At 46.4% G+C, this 21,991-nt stretch overlaps 14 non-coding genes across 14 annotated transcripts; all 14 read left to right on the top strand.

The window, feature by feature from the left end:
• The first annotated feature begins 843 nt into the window (after window positions 1-843).
• LOC142282593 (U2 spliceosomal RNA) lies at window positions 844-1,034 on the top strand. Its single transcript, XR_012744481.1, has one exon. It is a non-coding gene; the product is annotated as a U2 spliceosomal RNA (small nuclear RNA).
• A 1,387-nt stretch (window positions 1,035-2,421) lies between these two features.
• On the top strand, window positions 2,422-2,612 carry LOC142282592 (U2 spliceosomal RNA). The gene has a single exon (XR_012744480.1). It is a non-coding gene; the product is annotated as a U2 spliceosomal RNA (small nuclear RNA).
• A 1,387-nt stretch (window positions 2,613-3,999) lies between these two features.
• LOC142282591 (U2 spliceosomal RNA) lies at window positions 4,000-4,190 on the top strand. Its single transcript, XR_012744479.1, has one exon. It is a non-coding gene; the product is annotated as a U2 spliceosomal RNA (small nuclear RNA).
• Window positions 4,191-5,577: 1,387 nt separating this feature from the next.
• On the top strand, window positions 5,578-5,768 carry LOC142282590 (U2 spliceosomal RNA). Its single transcript, XR_012744478.1, has one exon. It is a non-coding gene; the product is annotated as a U2 spliceosomal RNA (small nuclear RNA).
• A 1,387-nt stretch (window positions 5,769-7,155) lies between these two features.
• LOC142282589 (U2 spliceosomal RNA) lies at window positions 7,156-7,346 on the top strand. Its single transcript, XR_012744477.1, has one exon. It is a non-coding gene; the product is annotated as a U2 spliceosomal RNA (small nuclear RNA).
• Window positions 7,347-8,733: 1,387 nt separating this feature from the next.
• On the top strand, window positions 8,734-8,924 carry LOC142282588 (U2 spliceosomal RNA). Its single transcript, XR_012744476.1, has one exon. It is a non-coding gene; the product is annotated as a U2 spliceosomal RNA (small nuclear RNA).
• A 1,387-nt stretch (window positions 8,925-10,311) lies between these two features.
• Window positions 10,312-10,502, top strand: LOC142282587 (U2 spliceosomal RNA). Its single transcript, XR_012744475.1, has one exon. It is a non-coding gene; the product is annotated as a U2 spliceosomal RNA (small nuclear RNA).
• A 1,387-nt stretch (window positions 10,503-11,889) lies between these two features.
• On the top strand, window positions 11,890-12,080 carry LOC142282586 (U2 spliceosomal RNA). Its single transcript, XR_012744474.1, has one exon. It is a non-coding gene; the product is annotated as a U2 spliceosomal RNA (small nuclear RNA).
• A 1,387-nt stretch (window positions 12,081-13,467) lies between these two features.
• On the top strand, window positions 13,468-13,658 carry LOC142282585 (U2 spliceosomal RNA). Its single transcript, XR_012744473.1, has one exon. It is a non-coding gene; the product is annotated as a U2 spliceosomal RNA (small nuclear RNA).
• A 1,387-nt stretch (window positions 13,659-15,045) lies between these two features.
• Window positions 15,046-15,236, top strand: LOC142282597 (U2 spliceosomal RNA). The gene has a single exon (XR_012744485.1). It is a non-coding gene; the product is annotated as a U2 spliceosomal RNA (small nuclear RNA).
• A 1,387-nt stretch (window positions 15,237-16,623) lies between these two features.
• Window positions 16,624-16,814, top strand: LOC142282596 (U2 spliceosomal RNA). Its single transcript, XR_012744484.1, has one exon. It is a non-coding gene; the product is annotated as a U2 spliceosomal RNA (small nuclear RNA).
• Window positions 16,815-18,201: 1,387 nt separating this feature from the next.
• LOC142282595 (U2 spliceosomal RNA) lies at window positions 18,202-18,392 on the top strand. Its single transcript, XR_012744483.1, has one exon. It is a non-coding gene; the product is annotated as a U2 spliceosomal RNA (small nuclear RNA).
• Window positions 18,393-19,779: 1,387 nt separating this feature from the next.
• LOC142282594 (U2 spliceosomal RNA) lies at window positions 19,780-19,970 on the top strand. Its single transcript, XR_012744482.1, has one exon. It is a non-coding gene; the product is annotated as a U2 spliceosomal RNA (small nuclear RNA).
• A 1,387-nt stretch (window positions 19,971-21,357) lies between these two features.
• Window positions 21,358-21,548, top strand: LOC142282584 (U2 spliceosomal RNA). The gene has a single exon (XR_012744472.1). It is a non-coding gene; the product is annotated as a U2 spliceosomal RNA (small nuclear RNA).
• Window positions 21,549-21,991: the final 443 nt, after the last annotated feature.

The following is a 21,991-nucleotide window of genomic DNA, read 5'->3' as shown; positions in this document are numbered from 1 at the left end:
ACAGTCATGGGTGATGAATGTTTGCAACCTACTGCGAAGCCTCATACCGCAATATAAGGAACGTCAAATACTAAGAAAGGGCGGCCTATGAAAGAATTACTACTTTCAATAAGTACACTTAAACGGCTAATTGGGAATAGAAAAACTGTAAAAAGCCCTCTGAGAAAGCCCCCCTCTAACCTTTGATAGTAAGCTTTTCTGTAGTCTGCCTGTTGATGTATTTTCCGTTTGAACTGTGCACAACATGAAGAGACGGAACACTGGCGGCTTGTCACAATGCCCCCCGATGACATCACAATAGCGCTGCTGCCTAGAAAACAAGCTGCGCAGAAGAAGTTGTTCTTTGGGTGGGAGGGTGGGCTAGTGGAAGGAGGGGGCAATCTCTTTTTTTCCCGGGTGGTAGGGGGATGACAGGAGAAGGGAAGCGGGTGGTGAGAAAGGTACAGAGGGCAGGGTTTGGGGGCTGGGAAGGAAAGGGAAAAGATTAGGGTTTGGGGATGATGAAAGGGCTTTCTACGGGTAAGGATGGCAAAGGGTGGCAGTGACGGAAAGTCAGGCAACCTGTCCTGTCCGTCTTTTTGTATCGTGAATTGGAAAGACTGCAAGGGGGAGGGGAGTTGCTTGCGCCCTAAAGGAGGAGTTATTCAGATTCATTGCAGTGGGCGGCGGCTGCAAAACGCACCATTCTTCTTGTTTTGGCTCTGCAAAGCAGCCTTTTCAAGGGTTGGCTTGGGTGACAAAATGTCTTGTGTAGGCGTGGGTTTGTCTCCCTCTCGCTCTCTCTCCCCAAGATGTGTCCGGCATAGGCCAGGGTGCCACTCGAGGCCCAAACCAATTCTGGTTATCGCTTCTCGGCCTTTTGGCTAAGATCAAGTGTAGTATCTGTTCTTATCAGTTTAATATCTGATACGTCCCCTATCTGGGGACCATATATTAAATGGATTTTTAGAACAGGGAGATGGAAAAAGAGCTTGCTCTGTCCACTCCACGCATTGACCTGGTATTGCAGTACCTCCAGGAACGGTGCACCCCTTCTTAACCCAGTTTCCAAAAGCAGAACTCAATTCACCTGATTCATATTAGCCCGATTTAATGAATTGGAAGAAAGCATACGTCTTCATATGCACCTCAATTTGGCCCATTCACTTTTCACACTTCCTCCTTTTGTTTTTTATCTTTCACACTTTTGACTTTCTTTATTCATCCAAATAGCAAACTCATCACCACTCAACCTGACCAACTCGGCTATGTCCCCGTGCTGCAGTTCTCTGTCTTATCTAGATCATTTGCAATTGAATGGAATAGATCCCTTTTGGACAAAGTGGATTCACCTGCTGCTGCAGTGACCACAGGTGTGATAACATCTAGAATTGGCATCTGGTGCGATCTCTCCGCTTCCACTCCAAAGAAAGTTACCTGTTTATTCCTATCATGCATTGGTTTTTGGGGTTTTCTTTGAGTAATGATGATCTCTTTAGTAGTCTGTTGGCGCCCTCTCCTGGAGGAATAGTTTGCTTGCTCTTGGACATTCTAAAAGAGAGGTCATGATAGACATTGAGCTTCTGAGCTCAATTGGGGACAGTCATGGGTGATGAATGTTTGCAACCTACTGCGAAGCCTCATACCGCAATATAAGGAACGTCAAATACTAAGAAAGGGCGGCCTATGAAAGAATTACTACTTTCAATAAGTACACTTAAACGGCTAATTGGGAATAGAAAAACTGTAAAAAGCCCTCTGAGAAAGCCCCCCTCTAACCTTTGATAGTAAGCTTTTCTGTAGTCTGCCTGTTGATGTATTTTCCGTTTGAACTGTGCACAACATGAAGAGACGGAACACTGGCGGCTTGTCACAATGCCCCCCGATGACATCACAATAGCGCTGCTGCCTAGAAAACAAGCTGCGCAGAAGAAGTTGTTCTTTGGGTGGGAGGGTGGGCTAGTGGAAGGAGGGGGCAATCTCTTTTTTTCCCGGGTGGTAGGGGGATGACAGGAGAAGGGAAGCGGGTGGTGAGAAAGGTACAGAGGGCAGGGTTTGGGGGCTGGGAAGGAAAGGGAAAAGATTAGGGTTTGGGGATGATGAAAGGGCTTTCTACGGGTAAGGATGGCAAAGGGTGGCAGTGACGGAAAGTCAGGCAACCTGTCCTGTCCGTCTTTTTGTATCGTGAATTGGAAAGACTGCAAGGGGGAGGGGAGTTGCTTGCGCCCTAAAGGAGGAGTTATTCAGATTCATTGCAGTGGGCGGCGGCTGCAAAACGCACCATTCTTCTTGTTTTGGCTCTGCAAAGCAGCCTTTTCAAGGGTTGGCTTGGGTGACAAAATGTCTTGTGTAGGCGTGGGTTTGTCTCCCTCTCGCTCTCTCTCCCCAAGATGTGTCCGGCATAGGCCAGGGTGCCACTCGAGGCCCAAACCAATTCTGGTTATCGCTTCTCGGCCTTTTGGCTAAGATCAAGTGTAGTATCTGTTCTTATCAGTTTAATATCTGATACGTCCCCTATCTGGGGACCATATATTAAATGGATTTTTAGAACAGGGAGATGGAAAAAGAGCTTGCTCTGTCCACTCCACGCATTGACCTGGTATTGCAGTACCTCCAGGAACGGTGCACCCCTTCTTAACCCAGTTTCCAAAAGCAGAACTCAATTCACCTGATTCATATTAGCCCGATTTAATGAATTGGAAGAAAGCATACGTCTTCATATGCACCTCAATTTGGCCCATTCACTTTTCACACTTCCTCCTTTTGTTTTTTATCTTTCACACTTTTGACTTTCTTTATTCATCCAAATAGCAAACTCATCACCACTCAACCTGACCAACTCGGCTATGTCCCCGTGCTGCAGTTCTCTGTCTTATCTAGATCATTTGCAATTGAATGGAATAGATCCCTTTTGGACAAAGTGGATTCACCTGCTGCTGCAGTGACCACAGGTGTGATAACATCTAGAATTGGCATCTGGTGCGATCTCTCCGCTTCCACTCCAAAGAAAGTTACCTGTTTATTCCTATCATGCATTGGTTTTTGGGGTTTTCTTTGAGTAATGATGATCTCTTTAGTAGTCTGTTGGCGCCCTCTCCTGGAGGAATAGTTTGCTTGCTCTTGGACATTCTAAAAGAGAGGTCATGATAGACATTGAGCTTCTGAGCTCAATTGGGGACAGTCATGGGTGATGAATGTTTGCAACCTACTGCGAAGCCTCATACCGCAATATAAGGAACGTCAAATACTAAGAAAGGGCGGCCTATGAAAGAATTACTACTTTCAATAAGTACACTTAAACGGCTAATTGGGAATAGAAAAACTGTAAAAAGCCCTCTGAGAAAGCCCCCCTCTAACCTTTGATAGTAAGCTTTTCTGTAGTCTGCCTGTTGATGTATTTTCCGTTTGAACTGTGCACAACATGAAGAGACGGAACACTGGCGGCTTGTCACAATGCCCCCCGATGACATCACAATAGCGCTGCTGCCTAGAAAACAAGCTGCGCAGAAGAAGTTGTTCTTTGGGTGGGAGGGTGGGCTAGTGGAAGGAGGGGGCAATCTCTTTTTTTCCCGGGTGGTAGGGGGATGACAGGAGAAGGGAAGCGGGTGGTGAGAAAGGTACAGAGGGCAGGGTTTGGGGGCTGGGAAGGAAAGGGAAAAGATTAGGGTTTGGGGATGATGAAAGGGCTTTCTACGGGTAAGGATGGCAAAGGGTGGCAGTGACGGAAAGTCAGGCAACCTGTCCTGTCCGTCTTTTTGTATCGTGAATTGGAAAGACTGCAAGGGGGAGGGGAGTTGCTTGCGCCCTAAAGGAGGAGTTATTCAGATTCATTGCAGTGGGCGGCGGCTGCAAAACGCACCATTCTTCTTGTTTTGGCTCTGCAAAGCAGCCTTTTCAAGGGTTGGCTTGGGTGACAAAATGTCTTGTGTAGGCGTGGGTTTGTCTCCCTCTCGCTCTCTCTCCCCAAGATGTGTCCGGCATAGGCCAGGGTGCCACTCGAGGCCCAAACCAATTCTGGTTATCGCTTCTCGGCCTTTTGGCTAAGATCAAGTGTAGTATCTGTTCTTATCAGTTTAATATCTGATACGTCCCCTATCTGGGGACCATATATTAAATGGATTTTTAGAACAGGGAGATGGAAAAAGAGCTTGCTCTGTCCACTCCACGCATTGACCTGGTATTGCAGTACCTCCAGGAACGGTGCACCCCTTCTTAACCCAGTTTCCAAAAGCAGAACTCAATTCACCTGATTCATATTAGCCCGATTTAATGAATTGGAAGAAAGCATACGTCTTCATATGCACCTCAATTTGGCCCATTCACTTTTCACACTTCCTCCTTTTGTTTTTTATCTTTCACACTTTTGACTTTCTTTATTCATCCAAATAGCAAACTCATCACCACTCAACCTGACCAACTCGGCTATGTCCCCGTGCTGCAGTTCTCTGTCTTATCTAGATCATTTGCAATTGAATGGAATAGATCCCTTTTGGACAAAGTGGATTCACCTGCTGCTGCAGTGACCACAGGTGTGATAACATCTAGAATTGGCATCTGGTGCGATCTCTCCGCTTCCACTCCAAAGAAAGTTACCTGTTTATTCCTATCATGCATTGGTTTTTGGGGTTTTCTTTGAGTAATGATGATCTCTTTAGTAGTCTGTTGGCGCCCTCTCCTGGAGGAATAGTTTGCTTGCTCTTGGACATTCTAAAAGAGAGGTCATGATAGACATTGAGCTTCTGAGCTCAATTGGGGACAGTCATGGGTGATGAATGTTTGCAACCTACTGCGAAGCCTCATACCGCAATATAAGGAACGTCAAATACTAAGAAAGGGCGGCCTATGAAAGAATTACTACTTTCAATAAGTACACTTAAACGGCTAATTGGGAATAGAAAAACTGTAAAAAGCCCTCTGAGAAAGCCCCCCTCTAACCTTTGATAGTAAGCTTTTCTGTAGTCTGCCTGTTGATGTATTTTCCGTTTGAACTGTGCACAACATGAAGAGACGGAACACTGGCGGCTTGTCACAATGCCCCCCGATGACATCACAATAGCGCTGCTGCCTAGAAAACAAGCTGCGCAGAAGAAGTTGTTCTTTGGGTGGGAGGGTGGGCTAGTGGAAGGAGGGGGCAATCTCTTTTTTTCCCGGGTGGTAGGGGGATGACAGGAGAAGGGAAGCGGGTGGTGAGAAAGGTACAGAGGGCAGGGTTTGGGGGCTGGGAAGGAAAGGGAAAAGATTAGGGTTTGGGGATGATGAAAGGGCTTTCTACGGGTAAGGATGGCAAAGGGTGGCAGTGACGGAAAGTCAGGCAACCTGTCCTGTCCGTCTTTTTGTATCGTGAATTGGAAAGACTGCAAGGGGGAGGGGAGTTGCTTGCGCCCTAAAGGAGGAGTTATTCAGATTCATTGCAGTGGGCGGCGGCTGCAAAACGCACCATTCTTCTTGTTTTGGCTCTGCAAAGCAGCCTTTTCAAGGGTTGGCTTGGGTGACAAAATGTCTTGTGTAGGCGTGGGTTTGTCTCCCTCTCGCTCTCTCTCCCCAAGATGTGTCCGGCATAGGCCAGGGTGCCACTCGAGGCCCAAACCAATTCTGGTTATCGCTTCTCGGCCTTTTGGCTAAGATCAAGTGTAGTATCTGTTCTTATCAGTTTAATATCTGATACGTCCCCTATCTGGGGACCATATATTAAATGGATTTTTAGAACAGGGAGATGGAAAAAGAGCTTGCTCTGTCCACTCCACGCATTGACCTGGTATTGCAGTACCTCCAGGAACGGTGCACCCCTTCTTAACCCAGTTTCCAAAAGCAGAACTCAATTCACCTGATTCATATTAGCCCGATTTAATGAATTGGAAGAAAGCATACGTCTTCATATGCACCTCAATTTGGCCCATTCACTTTTCACACTTCCTCCTTTTGTTTTTTATCTTTCACACTTTTGACTTTCTTTATTCATCCAAATAGCAAACTCATCACCACTCAACCTGACCAACTCGGCTATGTCCCCGTGCTGCAGTTCTCTGTCTTATCTAGATCATTTGCAATTGAATGGAATAGATCCCTTTTGGACAAAGTGGATTCACCTGCTGCTGCAGTGACCACAGGTGTGATAACATCTAGAATTGGCATCTGGTGCGATCTCTCCGCTTCCACTCCAAAGAAAGTTACCTGTTTATTCCTATCATGCATTGGTTTTTGGGGTTTTCTTTGAGTAATGATGATCTCTTTAGTAGTCTGTTGGCGCCCTCTCCTGGAGGAATAGTTTGCTTGCTCTTGGACATTCTAAAAGAGAGGTCATGATAGACATTGAGCTTCTGAGCTCAATTGGGGACAGTCATGGGTGATGAATGTTTGCAACCTACTGCGAAGCCTCATACCGCAATATAAGGAACGTCAAATACTAAGAAAGGGCGGCCTATGAAAGAATTACTACTTTCAATAAGTACACTTAAACGGCTAATTGGGAATAGAAAAACTGTAAAAAGCCCTCTGAGAAAGCCCCCCTCTAACCTTTGATAGTAAGCTTTTCTGTAGTCTGCCTGTTGATGTATTTTCCGTTTGAACTGTGCACAACATGAAGAGACGGAACACTGGCGGCTTGTCACAATGCCCCCCGATGACATCACAATAGCGCTGCTGCCTAGAAAACAAGCTGCGCAGAAGAAGTTGTTCTTTGGGTGGGAGGGTGGGCTAGTGGAAGGAGGGGGCAATCTCTTTTTTTCCCGGGTGGTAGGGGGATGACAGGAGAAGGGAAGCGGGTGGTGAGAAAGGTACAGAGGGCAGGGTTTGGGGGCTGGGAAGGAAAGGGAAAAGATTAGGGTTTGGGGATGATGAAAGGGCTTTCTACGGGTAAGGATGGCAAAGGGTGGCAGTGACGGAAAGTCAGGCAACCTGTCCTGTCCGTCTTTTTGTATCGTGAATTGGAAAGACTGCAAGGGGGAGGGGAGTTGCTTGCGCCCTAAAGGAGGAGTTATTCAGATTCATTGCAGTGGGCGGCGGCTGCAAAACGCACCATTCTTCTTGTTTTGGCTCTGCAAAGCAGCCTTTTCAAGGGTTGGCTTGGGTGACAAAATGTCTTGTGTAGGCGTGGGTTTGTCTCCCTCTCGCTCTCTCTCCCCAAGATGTGTCCGGCATAGGCCAGGGTGCCACTCGAGGCCCAAACCAATTCTGGTTATCGCTTCTCGGCCTTTTGGCTAAGATCAAGTGTAGTATCTGTTCTTATCAGTTTAATATCTGATACGTCCCCTATCTGGGGACCATATATTAAATGGATTTTTAGAACAGGGAGATGGAAAAAGAGCTTGCTCTGTCCACTCCACGCATTGACCTGGTATTGCAGTACCTCCAGGAACGGTGCACCCCTTCTTAACCCAGTTTCCAAAAGCAGAACTCAATTCACCTGATTCATATTAGCCCGATTTAATGAATTGGAAGAAAGCATACGTCTTCATATGCACCTCAATTTGGCCCATTCACTTTTCACACTTCCTCCTTTTGTTTTTTATCTTTCACACTTTTGACTTTCTTTATTCATCCAAATAGCAAACTCATCACCACTCAACCTGACCAACTCGGCTATGTCCCCGTGCTGCAGTTCTCTGTCTTATCTAGATCATTTGCAATTGAATGGAATAGATCCCTTTTGGACAAAGTGGATTCACCTGCTGCTGCAGTGACCACAGGTGTGATAACATCTAGAATTGGCATCTGGTGCGATCTCTCCGCTTCCACTCCAAAGAAAGTTACCTGTTTATTCCTATCATGCATTGGTTTTTGGGGTTTTCTTTGAGTAATGATGATCTCTTTAGTAGTCTGTTGGCGCCCTCTCCTGGAGGAATAGTTTGCTTGCTCTTGGACATTCTAAAAGAGAGGTCATGATAGACATTGAGCTTCTGAGCTCAATTGGGGACAGTCATGGGTGATGAATGTTTGCAACCTACTGCGAAGCCTCATACCGCAATATAAGGAACGTCAAATACTAAGAAAGGGCGGCCTATGAAAGAATTACTACTTTCAATAAGTACACTTAAACGGCTAATTGGGAATAGAAAAACTGTAAAAAGCCCTCTGAGAAAGCCCCCCTCTAACCTTTGATAGTAAGCTTTTCTGTAGTCTGCCTGTTGATGTATTTTCCGTTTGAACTGTGCACAACATGAAGAGACGGAACACTGGCGGCTTGTCACAATGCCCCCCGATGACATCACAATAGCGCTGCTGCCTAGAAAACAAGCTGCGCAGAAGAAGTTGTTCTTTGGGTGGGAGGGTGGGCTAGTGGAAGGAGGGGGCAATCTCTTTTTTTCCCGGGTGGTAGGGGGATGACAGGAGAAGGGAAGCGGGTGGTGAGAAAGGTACAGAGGGCAGGGTTTGGGGGCTGGGAAGGAAAGGGAAAAGATTAGGGTTTGGGGATGATGAAAGGGCTTTCTACGGGTAAGGATGGCAAAGGGTGGCAGTGACGGAAAGTCAGGCAACCTGTCCTGTCCGTCTTTTTGTATCGTGAATTGGAAAGACTGCAAGGGGGAGGGGAGTTGCTTGCGCCCTAAAGGAGGAGTTATTCAGATTCATTGCAGTGGGCGGCGGCTGCAAAACGCACCATTCTTCTTGTTTTGGCTCTGCAAAGCAGCCTTTTCAAGGGTTGGCTTGGGTGACAAAATGTCTTGTGTAGGCGTGGGTTTGTCTCCCTCTCGCTCTCTCTCCCCAAGATGTGTCCGGCATAGGCCAGGGTGCCACTCGAGGCCCAAACCAATTCTGGTTATCGCTTCTCGGCCTTTTGGCTAAGATCAAGTGTAGTATCTGTTCTTATCAGTTTAATATCTGATACGTCCCCTATCTGGGGACCATATATTAAATGGATTTTTAGAACAGGGAGATGGAAAAAGAGCTTGCTCTGTCCACTCCACGCATTGACCTGGTATTGCAGTACCTCCAGGAACGGTGCACCCCTTCTTAACCCAGTTTCCAAAAGCAGAACTCAATTCACCTGATTCATATTAGCCCGATTTAATGAATTGGAAGAAAGCATACGTCTTCATATGCACCTCAATTTGGCCCATTCACTTTTCACACTTCCTCCTTTTGTTTTTTATCTTTCACACTTTTGACTTTCTTTATTCATCCAAATAGCAAACTCATCACCACTCAACCTGACCAACTCGGCTATGTCCCCGTGCTGCAGTTCTCTGTCTTATCTAGATCATTTGCAATTGAATGGAATAGATCCCTTTTGGACAAAGTGGATTCACCTGCTGCTGCAGTGACCACAGGTGTGATAACATCTAGAATTGGCATCTGGTGCGATCTCTCCGCTTCCACTCCAAAGAAAGTTACCTGTTTATTCCTATCATGCATTGGTTTTTGGGGTTTTCTTTGAGTAATGATGATCTCTTTAGTAGTCTGTTGGCGCCCTCTCCTGGAGGAATAGTTTGCTTGCTCTTGGACATTCTAAAAGAGAGGTCATGATAGACATTGAGCTTCTGAGCTCAATTGGGGACAGTCATGGGTGATGAATGTTTGCAACCTACTGCGAAGCCTCATACCGCAATATAAGGAACGTCAAATACTAAGAAAGGGCGGCCTATGAAAGAATTACTACTTTCAATAAGTACACTTAAACGGCTAATTGGGAATAGAAAAACTGTAAAAAGCCCTCTGAGAAAGCCCCCCTCTAACCTTTGATAGTAAGCTTTTCTGTAGTCTGCCTGTTGATGTATTTTCCGTTTGAACTGTGCACAACATGAAGAGACGGAACACTGGCGGCTTGTCACAATGCCCCCCGATGACATCACAATAGCGCTGCTGCCTAGAAAACAAGCTGCGCAGAAGAAGTTGTTCTTTGGGTGGGAGGGTGGGCTAGTGGAAGGAGGGGGCAATCTCTTTTTTTCCCGGGTGGTAGGGGGATGACAGGAGAAGGGAAGCGGGTGGTGAGAAAGGTACAGAGGGCAGGGTTTGGGGGCTGGGAAGGAAAGGGAAAAGATTAGGGTTTGGGGATGATGAAAGGGCTTTCTACGGGTAAGGATGGCAAAGGGTGGCAGTGACGGAAAGTCAGGCAACCTGTCCTGTCCGTCTTTTTGTATCGTGAATTGGAAAGACTGCAAGGGGGAGGGGAGTTGCTTGCGCCCTAAAGGAGGAGTTATTCAGATTCATTGCAGTGGGCGGCGGCTGCAAAACGCACCATTCTTCTTGTTTTGGCTCTGCAAAGCAGCCTTTTCAAGGGTTGGCTTGGGTGACAAAATGTCTTGTGTAGGCGTGGGTTTGTCTCCCTCTCGCTCTCTCTCCCCAAGATGTGTCCGGCATAGGCCAGGGTGCCACTCGAGGCCCAAACCAATTCTGGTTATCGCTTCTCGGCCTTTTGGCTAAGATCAAGTGTAGTATCTGTTCTTATCAGTTTAATATCTGATACGTCCCCTATCTGGGGACCATATATTAAATGGATTTTTAGAACAGGGAGATGGAAAAAGAGCTTGCTCTGTCCACTCCACGCATTGACCTGGTATTGCAGTACCTCCAGGAACGGTGCACCCCTTCTTAACCCAGTTTCCAAAAGCAGAACTCAATTCACCTGATTCATATTAGCCCGATTTAATGAATTGGAAGAAAGCATACGTCTTCATATGCACCTCAATTTGGCCCATTCACTTTTCACACTTCCTCCTTTTGTTTTTTATCTTTCACACTTTTGACTTTCTTTATTCATCCAAATAGCAAACTCATCACCACTCAACCTGACCAACTCGGCTATGTCCCCGTGCTGCAGTTCTCTGTCTTATCTAGATCATTTGCAATTGAATGGAATAGATCCCTTTTGGACAAAGTGGATTCACCTGCTGCTGCAGTGACCACAGGTGTGATAACATCTAGAATTGGCATCTGGTGCGATCTCTCCGCTTCCACTCCAAAGAAAGTTACCTGTTTATTCCTATCATGCATTGGTTTTTGGGGTTTTCTTTGAGTAATGATGATCTCTTTAGTAGTCTGTTGGCGCCCTCTCCTGGAGGAATAGTTTGCTTGCTCTTGGACATTCTAAAAGAGAGGTCATGATAGACATTGAGCTTCTGAGCTCAATTGGGGACAGTCATGGGTGATGAATGTTTGCAACCTACTGCGAAGCCTCATACCGCAATATAAGGAACGTCAAATACTAAGAAAGGGCGGCCTATGAAAGAATTACTACTTTCAATAAGTACACTTAAACGGCTAATTGGGAATAGAAAAACTGTAAAAAGCCCTCTGAGAAAGCCCCCCTCTAACCTTTGATAGTAAGCTTTTCTGTAGTCTGCCTGTTGATGTATTTTCCGTTTGAACTGTGCACAACATGAAGAGACGGAACACTGGCGGCTTGTCACAATGCCCCCCGATGACATCACAATAGCGCTGCTGCCTAGAAAACAAGCTGCGCAGAAGAAGTTGTTCTTTGGGTGGGAGGGTGGGCTAGTGGAAGGAGGGGGCAATCTCTTTTTTTCCCGGGTGGTAGGGGGATGACAGGAGAAGGGAAGCGGGTGGTGAGAAAGGTACAGAGGGCAGGGTTTGGGGGCTGGGAAGGAAAGGGAAAAGATTAGGGTTTGGGGATGATGAAAGGGCTTTCTACGGGTAAGGATGGCAAAGGGTGGCAGTGACGGAAAGTCAGGCAACCTGTCCTGTCCGTCTTTTTGTATCGTGAATTGGAAAGACTGCAAGGGGGAGGGGAGTTGCTTGCGCCCTAAAGGAGGAGTTATTCAGATTCATTGCAGTGGGCGGCGGCTGCAAAACGCACCATTCTTCTTGTTTTGGCTCTGCAAAGCAGCCTTTTCAAGGGTTGGCTTGGGTGACAAAATGTCTTGTGTAGGCGTGGGTTTGTCTCCCTCTCGCTCTCTCTCCCCAAGATGTGTCCGGCATAGGCCAGGGTGCCACTCGAGGCCCAAACCAATTCTGGTTATCGCTTCTCGGCCTTTTGGCTAAGATCAAGTGTAGTATCTGTTCTTATCAGTTTAATATCTGATACGTCCCCTATCTGGGGACCATATATTAAATGGATTTTTAGAACAGGGAGATGGAAAAAGAGCTTGCTCTGTCCACTCCACGCATTGACCTGGTATTGCAGTACCTCCAGGAACGGTGCACCCCTTCTTAACCCAGTTTCCAAAAGCAGAACTCAATTCACCTGATTCATATTAGCCCGATTTAATGAATTGGAAGAAAGCATACGTCTTCATATGCACCTCAATTTGGCCCATTCACTTTTCACACTTCCTCCTTTTGTTTTTTATCTTTCACACTTTTGACTTTCTTTATTCATCCAAATAGCAAACTCATCACCACTCAACCTGACCAACTCGGCTATGTCCCCGTGCTGCAGTTCTCTGTCTTATCTAGATCATTTGCAATTGAATGGAATAGATCCCTTTTGGACAAAGTGGATTCACCTGCTGCTGCAGTGACCACAGGTGTGATAACATCTAGAATTGGCATCTGGTGCGATCTCTCCGCTTCCACTCCAAAGAAAGTTACCTGTTTATTCCTATCATGCATTGGTTTTTGGGGTTTTCTTTGAGTAATGATGATCTCTTTAGTAGTCTGTTGGCGCCCTCTCCTGGAGGAATAGTTTGCTTGCTCTTGGACATTCTAAAAGAGAGGTCATGATAGACATTGAGCTTCTGAGCTCAATTGGGGACAGTCATGGGTGATGAATGTTTGCAACCTACTGCGAAGCCTCATACCGCAATATAAGGAACGTCAAATACTAAGAAAGGGCGGCCTATGAAAGAATTACTACTTTCAATAAGTACACTTAAACGGCTAATTGGGAATAGAAAAACTGTAAAAAGCCCTCTGAGAAAGCCCCCCTCTAACCTTTGATAGTAAGCTTTTCTGTAGTCTGCCTGTTGATGTATTTTCCGTTTGAACTGTGCACAACATGAAGAGACGGAACACTGGCGGCTTGTCACAATGCCCCCCGATGACATCACAATAGCGCTGCTGCCTAGAAAACAAGCTGCGCAGAAGAAGTTGTTCTTTGGGTGGGAGGGTGGGCTAGTGGAAGGAGGGGGCAATCTCTTTTTTTCCCGGGTGGTAGGGGGATGACAGGAGAAGGGAAGCGGGTGGTGAGAAAGGTACAGAGGGCAGGGTTTGGGGGCTGGGAAGGAAAGGGAAAAGATTAGGGTTTGGGGATGATGAAAGGGCTTTCTACGGGTAAGGATGGCAAAGGGTGGCAGTGACGGAAAGTCAGGCAACCTGTCCTGTCCGTCTTTTTGTATCGTGAATTGGAAAGACTGCAAGGGGGAGGGGAGTTGCTTGCGCCCTAAAGGAGGAGTTATTCAGATTCATTGCAGTGGGCGGCGGCTGCAAAACGCACCATTCTTCTTGTTTTGGCTCTGCAAAGCAGCCTTTTCAAGGGTTGGCTTGGGTGACAAAATGTCTTGTGTAGGCGTGGGTTTGTCTCCCTCTCGCTCTCTCTCCCCAAGATGTGTCCGGCATAGGCCAGGGTGCCACTCGAGGCCCAAACCAATTCTGGTTATCGCTTCTCGGCCTTTTGGCTAAGATCAAGTGTAGTATCTGTTCTTATCAGTTTAATATCTGATACGTCCCCTATCTGGGGACCATATATTAAATGGATTTTTAGAACAGGGAGATGGAAAAAGAGCTTGCTCTGTCCACTCCACGCATTGACCTGGTATTGCAGTACCTCCAGGAACGGTGCACCCCTTCTTAACCCAGTTTCCAAAAGCAGAACTCAATTCACCTGATTCATATTAGCCCGATTTAATGAATTGGAAGAAAGCATACGTCTTCATATGCACCTCAATTTGGCCCATTCACTTTTCACACTTCCTCCTTTTGTTTTTTATCTTTCACACTTTTGACTTTCTTTATTCATCCAAATAGCAAACTCATCACCACTCAACCTGACCAACTCGGCTATGTCCCCGTGCTGCAGTTCTCTGTCTTATCTAGATCATTTGCAATTGAATGGAATAGATCCCTTTTGGACAAAGTGGATTCACCTGCTGCTGCAGTGACCACAGGTGTGATAACATCTAGAATTGGCATCTGGTGCGATCTCTCCGCTTCCACTCCAAAGAAAGTTACCTGTTTATTCCTATCATGCATTGGTTTTTGGGGTTTTCTTTGAGTAATGATGATCTCTTTAGTAGTCTGTTGGCGCCCTCTCCTGGAGGAATAGTTTGCTTGCTCTTGGACATTCTAAAAGAGAGGTCATGATAGACATTGAGCTTCTGAGCTCAATTGGGGACAGTCATGGGTGATGAATGTTTGCAACCTACTGCGAAGCCTCATACCGCAATATAAGGAACGTCAAATACTAAGAAAGGGCGGCCTATGAAAGAATTACTACTTTCAATAAGTACACTTAAACGGCTAATTGGGAATAGAAAAACTGTAAAAAGCCCTCTGAGAAAGCCCCCCTCTAACCTTTGATAGTAAGCTTTTCTGTAGTCTGCCTGTTGATGTATTTTCCGTTTGAACTGTGCACAACATGAAGAGACGGAACACTGGCGGCTTGTCACAATGCCCCCCGATGACATCACAATAGCGCTGCTGCCTAGAAAACAAGCTGCGCAGAAGAAGTTGTTCTTTGGGTGGGAGGGTGGGCTAGTGGAAGGAGGGGGCAATCTCTTTTTTTCCCGGGTGGTAGGGGGATGACAGGAGAAGGGAAGCGGGTGGTGAGAAAGGTACAGAGGGCAGGGTTTGGGGGCTGGGAAGGAAAGGGAAAAGATTAGGGTTTGGGGATGATGAAAGGGCTTTCTACGGGTAAGGATGGCAAAGGGTGGCAGTGACGGAAAGTCAGGCAACCTGTCCTGTCCGTCTTTTTGTATCGTGAATTGGAAAGACTGCAAGGGGGAGGGGAGTTGCTTGCGCCCTAAAGGAGGAGTTATTCAGATTCATTGCAGTGGGCGGCGGCTGCAAAACGCACCATTCTTCTTGTTTTGGCTCTGCAAAGCAGCCTTTTCAAGGGTTGGCTTGGGTGACAAAATGTCTTGTGTAGGCGTGGGTTTGTCTCCCTCTCGCTCTCTCTCCCCAAGATGTGTCCGGCATAGGCCAGGGTGCCACTCGAGGCCCAAACCAATTCTGGTTATCGCTTCTCGGCCTTTTGGCTAAGATCAAGTGTAGTATCTGTTCTTATCAGTTTAATATCTGATACGTCCCCTATCTGGGGACCATATATTAAATGGATTTTTAGAACAGGGAGATGGAAAAAGAGCTTGCTCTGTCCACTCCACGCATTGACCTGGTATTGCAGTACCTCCAGGAACGGTGCACCCCTTCTTAACCCAGTTTCCAAAAGCAGAACTCAATTCACCTGATTCATATTAGCCCGATTTAATGAATTGGAAGAAAGCATACGTCTTCATATGCACCTCAATTTGGCCCATTCACTTTTCACACTTCCTCCTTTTGTTTTTTATCTTTCACACTTTTGACTTTCTTTATTCATCCAAATAGCAAACTCATCACCACTCAACCTGACCAACTCGGCTATGTCCCCGTGCTGCAGTTCTCTGTCTTATCTAGATCATTTGCAATTGAATGGAATAGATCCCTTTTGGACAAAGTGGATTCACCTGCTGCTGCAGTGACCACAGGTGTGATAACATCTAGAATTGGCATCTGGTGCGATCTCTCCGCTTCCACTCCAAAGAAAGTTACCTGTTTATTCCTATCATGCATTGGTTTTTGGGGTTTTCTTTGAGTAATGATGATCTCTTTAGTAGTCTGTTGGCGCCCTCTCCTGGAGGAATAGTTTGCTTGCTCTTGGACATTCTAAAAGAGAGGTCATGATAGACATTGAGCTTCTGAGCTCAATTGGGGACAGTCATGGGTGATGAATGTTTGCAACCTACTGCGAAGCCTCATACCGCAATATAAGGAACGTCAAATACTAAGAAAGGGCGGCCTATGAAAGAATTACTACTTTCAATAAGTACACTTAAACGGCTAATTGGGAATAGAAAAACTGTAAAAAGCCCTCTGAGAAAGCCCCCCTCTAACCTTTGATAGTAAGCTTTTCTGTAGTCTGCCTGTTGATGTATTTTCCGTTTGAACTGTGCACAACATGAAGAGACGGAACACTGGCGGCTTGTCACAATGCCCCCCGATGACATCACAATAGCGCTGCTGCCTAGAAAACAAGCTGCGCAGAAGAAGTTGTTCTTTGGGTGGGAGGGTGGGCTAGTGGAAGGAGGGGGCAATCTCTTTTTTTCCCGGGTGGTAGGGGGATGACAGGAGAAGGGAAGCGGGTGGTGAGAAAGGTACAGAGGGCAGGGTTTGGGGGCTGGGAAGGAAAGGGAAAAGATTAGGGTTTGGGGATGATGAAAGGGCTTTCTACGGGTAAGGATGGCAAAGGGTGGCAGTGACGGAAAGTCAGGCAACCTGTCCTGTCCGTCTTTTTGTATCGTGAATTGGAAAGACTGCAAGGGGGAGGGGAGTTGCTTGCGCCCTAAAGGAGGAGTTATTCAGATTCATTGCAGTGGGCGGCGGCTGCAAAACGCACCATTCTTCTTGTTTTGGCTCTGCAAAGCAGCCTTTTCAAGGGTTGGCTTGGGTGACAAAATGTCTTGTGTAGGCGTGGGTTTGTCTCCCTCTCGCTCTCTCTCCCCAAGATGTGTCCGGCATAGGCCAGGGTGCCACTCGAGGCCCAAACCAATTCTGGTTATCGCTTCTCGGCCTTTTGGCTAAGATCAAGTGTAGTATCTGTTCTTATCAGTTTAATATCTGATACGTCCCCTATCTGGGGACCATATATTAAATGGATTTTTAGAACAGGGAGATGGAAAAAGAGCTTGCTCTGTCCACTCCACGCATTGACCTGGTATTGCAGTACCTCCAGGAACGGTGCACCCCTTCTTAACCCAGTTTCCAAAAGCAGAACTCAATTCACCTGATTCATATTAGCCCGATTTAATGAATTGGAAGAAAGCATACGTCTTCATATGCACCTCAATTTGGCCCATTCACTTTTCACACTTCCTCCTTTTGTTTTTTATCTTTCACACTTTTGACTTTCTTTATTCATCCAAATAGCAAACTCATCACCACTCAACCTGACCAACTCGGCTATGTCCCCGTGCTGCAGTTCTCTGTCTTATCTAGATCATTTGCAATTGAATGGAATAGATCCCTTTTGGACAAAGTGGATTCACCTGCTGCTGCAGTGACCACAGGTGTGATAACATCTAGAATTGGCATCTGGTGCGATCTCTCCGCTTCCACTCCAAAGAAAGTTACCTGTTTATTCCTATCATGCATTGGTTTTTGGGGTTTTCTTTGAGTAATGATGATCTCTTTAGTAGTCTGTTGGCGCCCTCTCCTGGAGGAATAGTTTGCTTGCTCTTGGACATTCTAAAAGAGAGGTCATGATAGACATTGAGCTTCTGAGCTCAATTGGGGACAGTCATGGGTGATGAATGTTTGCAACCTACTGCGAAGCCTCATACCGCAATATAAGGAACGTCAAATACTAAGAAAGGGCGGCCTATGAAAGAATTACTACTTTCAATAAGTACACTTAAACGGCTAATTGGGAATAGAAAAACTGTAAAAAGCCCTCTGAGAAAGCCCCCCTCTAACCTTTGATAGTAAGCTTTTCTGTAGTCTGCCTGTTGATGTATTTTCCGTTTGAACTGTGCACAACATGAAGAGACGGAACACTGGCGGCTTGTCACAATGCCCCCCGATGACATCACAATAGCGCTGCTGCCTAGAAAACAAGCTGCGCAGAAGAAGTTGTTCTTTGGGTGGGAGGGTGGGCTAGTGGAAGGAGGGGGCAATCTCTTTTTTTCCCGGGTGGTAGGGGGATGACAGGAGAAGGGAAGCGGGTGGTGAGAAAGGTACAGAGGGCAGGGTTTGGGGGCTGGGAAGGAAAGGGAAAAGATTAGGGTTTGGGGATGATGAAAGGGCTTTCTACGGGTAAGGATGGCAAAGGGTGGCAGTGACGGAAAGTCAGGCAACCTGTCCTGTCCGTCTTTTTGTATCGTGAATTGGAAAGACTGCAAGGGGGAGGGGAGTTGCTTGCGCCCTAAAGGAGGAGTTATTCAGATTCATTGCAGTGGGCGGCGGCTGCAAAACGCACCATTCTTCTTGTTTTGGCTCTGCAAAGCAGCCTTTTCAAGGGTTGGCTTGGGTGACAAAATGTCTTGTGTAGGCGTGGGTTTGTCTCCCTCTCGCTCTCTCTCCCCAAGATGTGTCCGGCATAGGCCAGGGTGCCACTCGAGGCCCAAACCAATTCTGGTTATCGCTTCTCGGCCTTTTGGCTAAGATCAAGTGTAGTATCTGTTCTTATCAGTTTAATATCTGATACGTCCCCTATCTGGGGACCATATATTAAATGGATTTTTAGAACAGGGAGATGGAAAAAGAGCTTGCTCTGTCCACTCCACGCATTGACCTGGTATTGCAGTACCTCCAGGAACGGTGCACCCCTTCTTAACCCAGTTTCCAAAAGCAGAACTCAATTCACCTGATTCATATTAGCCCGATTTAATGAATTGGAAGAAAGCATACGTCTTCATATGCACCTCAATTTGGCCCATTCACTTTTCACACTTCCTCCTTTTGTTTTTTATCTTTCACACTTTTGACTTTCTTTATTCATCCAAATAGCAAACTCATCACCACTCAACCTGACCAACTCGGCTATGTCCCCGTGCTGCAGTTCTCTGTCTTATCTAGATCATTTGCAATTGAATGGAATAGATCCCTTTTGGACAAAGTGGATTCACCTGCTGCTGCAGTGACCACAGGTGTGATAACATCTAGAATTGGCATCTGGTGCGATCTCTCCGCTTCCACTCCAAAGAAAGTTACCTGTTTATTCCTATCATGCATTGGTTTTTGGGGTTTTCTTTGAGTAATGATGATCTCTTTAGTAGTCTGTTGGCGCCCTCTCCTGGAGGAATAGTTTGCTTGCTCTTGGACATTCTAAAAGAGAGGTCATGATAGACATTGAGCTTCTGAGCTCAATTGGGGACAGTCATGGGTGATGAATGTTTGCAACCTACTGCGAAGCCTCATACCGCAATATAAGGAACGTCAAATACTAAGAAAGGGCGGCCTATGAAAGAATTACTACTTTCAATAAGTACACTTAAACGGCTAATTGGGAATAGAAAAACTGTAAAAAGCCCTCTGAGAAAGCCCCCCTCTAACCTTTGATAGTAAGCTTTTCTGTAGTCTGCCTGTTGATGTATTTTCCGTTTGAACTGTGCACAACATGAAGAGACGGAACACTGGCGGCTTGTCACAATGCCCCCCGATGACATCACAATAGCGCTGCTGCCTAGAAAACAAGCTGCGCAGAAGAAGTTGTTCTTTGGGTGGGAGGGTGGGCTAGTGGAAGGAGGGGGCAATCTCTTTTTTTCCCGGGTGGTAGGGGGATGACAGGAGAAGGGAAGCGGGTGGTGAGAAAGGTACAGAGGGCAGGGTTTGGGGGCTGGGAAGGAAAGGGAAAAGATTAGGGTTTGGGGATGATGAAAGGGCTTTCTACGGGTAAGGATGGCAAAGGGTGGCAGTGACGGAAAGTCAGGCAACCTGTCCTGTCCGTCTTTTTGTATCGTGAATTGGAAAGACTGCAAGGGGGAGGGGAGTTGCTTGCGCCCTAAAGGAGGAGTTATTCAGATTCATTGCAGTGGGCGGCGGCTGCAAAACGCACCATTCTTCTTGTTTTGGCTCTGCAAAGCAGCCTTTTCAAGGGTTGGCTTGGGTGACAAAATGTCTTGTGTAGGCGTGGGTTTGTCTCCCTCTCGCTCTCTCTCCCCAAGATGTGTCCGGCATAGGCCAGGGTGCCACTCGAGGCCCAAACCAATTCTGGTTATCGCTTCTCGGCCTTTTGGCTAAGATCAAGTGTAGTATCTGTTCTTATCAGTTTAATATCTGATACGTCCCCTATCTGGGGACCATATATTAAATGGATTTTTAGAACAGGGAGATGGAAAAAGAGCTTGCTCTGTCCACTCCACGCATTGACCTGGTATTGCAGTACCTCCAGGAACGGTGCACCCCTTCTTAACCCAGTTTCCAAAAGCAGAACTCAATTCACCTGATTCATATTAGCCCGATTTAATGAATTGGAAGAAAGCATACGTCTTCATATGCACCTCAATTTGGCCCATTCACTTTTCACACTTCCTCCTTTTGTTTTTTATCTTTCACACTTTTGACTTTCTTTATTCATCCAAATAGCAAACTCATCACCACTCAACCTGACCAACTCGGCTATGTCCCCGTGCTGCAGTTCTCTGTCTTATCTAGATCATTTGCAATTGAATGGAATAGATCCCTTTTGGACAAAGTGGATTCACCTGCTGCTGCAGTGACCACAGGTGTGATAACATCTAGAATTGGCATCTGGTGCGATCTCTCCGCTTCCACTCCAAAGAAAGTTACCTGTTTATTCCTATCATGCATTGGTTTTTGGGGTTTTCTTTGAGTAATGATGATCTCTTTAGTAGTCTGTTGGCGCCCTCTCCTGGAGGAATAGTTTGCTTGCTCTTGGACATTCTAAAAGAGAGGTCATGATAGACATTGAGCTTCTGAGCTCAATTGGGGACAGTCATGGGTGATGAATGTTTGCAACCTACTGCGAAGCCTCATACCGCAATATAAGGAACGTCAAATACTAAGAAAGGGCGGCCTATGAAAGAATTACTACTTTCAATAAGTACACTTAAACGGCTAATTGGGAATAGAAAAACTGTAAAAAGCCCTCTGAGAAAGCCCCCCTCTAACCTTTGATAGTAAGCTTTTCTGTAGTCTGCCTGTTGATGTATTTTCCGTTTGAACTGTGCACAACATGAAGAGACGGAACACTGGCGGCTTGTCACAATGCCCCCCGATGACATCACAATAGCGCTGCTGCCTAGAAAACAAGCTGCGCAGAAGAAGTTGTTCTTTGGGTGGGAGGGTGGGCTAGTGGAAGGAGGGGGCAATCTCTTTTTTTCCCGGGTGGTAGGGGGATGACAGGAGAAGGGAAGCGGGTGGTGAGAAAGGTACAGAGGGCAGGGTTTGGGGGCTGGGAAGGAAAGGGAAAAGATTAGGGTTTGGGGATGATGAAAGGGCTTTCTACGGGTAAGGATGGCAAAGGGTGGCAGTGACGGAAAGTCAGGCAACCTGTCCTGTCCGTCTTTTTGTATCGTGAATTGGAAAGACTGCAAGGGGGAGGGGAGTTGCTTGCGCCCTAAAGGAGGAGTTATTCAGATTCATTGCAGTGGGCGGCGGCTGCAAAACGCACCATTCTTCTTGTTTTGGCTCTGCAAAGCAGCCTTTTCAAGGGTTGGCTTGGGTGACAAAATGTCTTGTGTAGGCGTGGGTTTGTCTCCCTCTCGCTCTCTCTCCCCAAGATGTGTCCGGCATAGGCCAGGGTGCCACTCGAGGCCCAAACCAATTCTGGTTATCGCTTCTCGGCCTTTTGGCTAAGATCAAGTGTAGTATCTGTTCTTATCAGTTTAATATCTGATACGTCCCCTATCTGGGGACCATATATTAAATGGATTTTTAGAACAGGGAGATGGAAAAAGAGCTTGCTCTGTCCACTCCACGCATTGACCTGGTATTGCAGTACCTCCAGGAACGGTGCACCCCTTCTTAACCCAGTTTCCAAAAGCAGAACTCAATTCACCTGATTCATATTAGCCCGATTTAATGAATTGGAAGAAAGCATACGTCTTCATATGCACCTCAATTTGGCCCATTCACTTTTCACACTTCCTCCTTTTGTTTTTTATCTTTCACACTTTTGACTTTCTTTATTCATCCAAATAGCAAACTCATCACCACTCAACCTGACCAACTCGGCTATGTCCCCGTGCTGCAGTTCTCTGTCTTATCTAGATCATTTGCAATTGAATGGAATAGATCCCTTTTGGACAAAGTGGATTCACCTGCTGCTGCAGTGACCACAGGTGTGATAACATCTAGAATTGGCATCTGGTGCGATCTCTCCGCTTCCACTCCAAAGAAAGTTACCTGTTTATTCCTATCATGCATTGGTTTTTGGGGTTTTCTTTGAGTAATGATGATCTCTTTA

Source organism: Anomaloglossus baeobatrachus, unplaced genomic scaffold (assembly GCF_048569485.1).
Source record: "Anomaloglossus baeobatrachus isolate aAnoBae1 unplaced genomic scaffold, aAnoBae1.hap1 Scaffold_5133, whole genome shotgun sequence".
NCBI classification, from domain to species: Eukaryota; Metazoa; Chordata; class Amphibia; order Anura; family Aromobatidae; genus Anomaloglossus; species Anomaloglossus baeobatrachus.
This window is presented reverse-complemented; position numbering and strand designations above follow the sequence as displayed.